We start from the raw sequence: 1,457 nt of genomic DNA, 5'->3' as shown, positions 1-1,457 counted from the left end.
TCACGCTCGCCCCTCCTGCTGCCCGTCCTGCAGCGTCCAGATCTGGGCCTCGGAGCAGCCCGCGTGGCCGGGCCACAGCAGCTCCTGTGGTGGGAGCCGCCTTGTTAAAGAGATGGTCCATCCACTGGACCTCGGGAGCCGGACCCCGTGGGGGAAGAGAGAGCGCGTCCAAGCAAAAGGTGAGGGCCGCTTGCACAGAACGTGGGCTGAGTTTTGTGGGGAACCGAGAAGGGGGAGGTCGGTCACACTTCTCCCTCCCTCGAACGCCAGAGGCTGGGGGAGGGGGGCGGGGGGGCAGTCTGACAGCTGAGCTGGGGGCTGGGGGTTTGGGAAGAAAATCGTGATACCGAAAGTATGGGTGGAAACCCTTTTCTGGAAAATGAAAAATAGAAAGTACGTTTATAAGAGACTAGTGGCCTGGTGCACAAATTAGTAAAATGTATATGAAAATCTCCCTCCTGTCAGAGTCTGGGGTGCACTGTGGGACCCAGAGTCAAGTCCCCGCTCACCCACGTGCACCTCAAAATTGCATGAGACCTAGACCTGGCCAGGCCCCCCCCCGTCAAGCCCTGCTGGGGGGGGGGGGCACAGCCTCAGGTCCCCCGGCCCTGGCGTGAGGGCGTGACGACCATTTGCACATTAGCTCTTTATTACATAGGATGAGCTCAGTGCTGTCTGAGCCAGAGGGGCTGCACGTGGCGCTGCGCTGAGCGAGTGGGGCGTTCGCGCTGCTGATCAGACGGCTCCTGCTTCCCACCGGCCCTCCCCCCAGACGCTCCTGCTTCCCACCGGCCCTCCCCCCAGACGCTGCTGCACACGGCGCCACGTGGAGAGTGGACTCGGCCGAGGAGAAGAAACTCCCGCGGGTAACTCCCAGCTGCAGCGGAACTAAAGTGACGGGACCTAGCAGAGGCTCTCAGAACCTGTGTTTTCTCTAGTAAAGTAAACACCTGGACAAAGGCGTCTCTGGTCTTTGGGATCGGCCGGCGTGTGTGTGTGTGTGTGTGTGTGTGTGTGTGTGTGTGTATGTGTCCATGTCCCTGTCTGCCTGTCTCCCTCACACACACACCCAGTGCTGTGCAGCAGGGAGTTCTGCAAACCCACAGCTGCTGTAGGTTCTCCATCCCCCCCACCCGCCAGGGCTGGGCTGTACAAGTGGCCACGCTGTGGGGAGGAAGCCTCCGCTGCGCGCCCTCACCCTCTGCCCTCTGACCTCCGCCCTCTGACCTGCTGCCCTCCCCTGTTTTCTCCTCTTCCCAGGAACTTGGCCCTTGGTGCTTTCATTGAGGCAGGCAGAGCCTGTGCACTCATGGGGTAGGGGTGGCGTGGCCTGCGGGGCTTACTGCCTAGCCATTCGGACAGTGAAGTGATGGTTAAGGGACCAAGTCTGAGACAGGAGTAGAGACGGGCCCTGGGTTCCTGGTGACCAGGGATCCGTCATTAGCCGTGAACGGCCA

General features: G+C 61.2%; 1 protein-coding gene across 2 annotated transcripts in view; it reads left to right on the top strand.

Moving 5' to 3' along the window:
• SMIM11A (small integral membrane protein 11A) overlaps nt 1-962 on the top strand; it is a 7,991-nt gene extending 7,029 nt beyond the window's left edge. Inside the window, exons 5-6 of one of the 2 annotated variants that reach the window (XR_001512925.1) lie at nt 34-179; nt 659-962. The gene's annotated coding sequence lies outside the window, so the exon portion shown is untranslated. The remainder of the gene's footprint in view (nt 1-33; nt 180-658) is intronic. The other variant, XM_015560334.1, reaches the window with a different exon arrangement.
• Nucleotides 963-1,457: the final 495 nt, after the last annotated feature.

This window comes from Myotis davidii, unplaced genomic scaffold (genome assembly GCF_000327345.1).
Source record: "Myotis davidii unplaced genomic scaffold, ASM32734v1 scaffold170, whole genome shotgun sequence".
Lineage (NCBI taxonomy): Eukaryota > Metazoa > Chordata > Mammalia > Chiroptera > Vespertilionidae > Myotis > Myotis davidii.
This window is presented reverse-complemented; position numbering and strand designations above follow the sequence as displayed.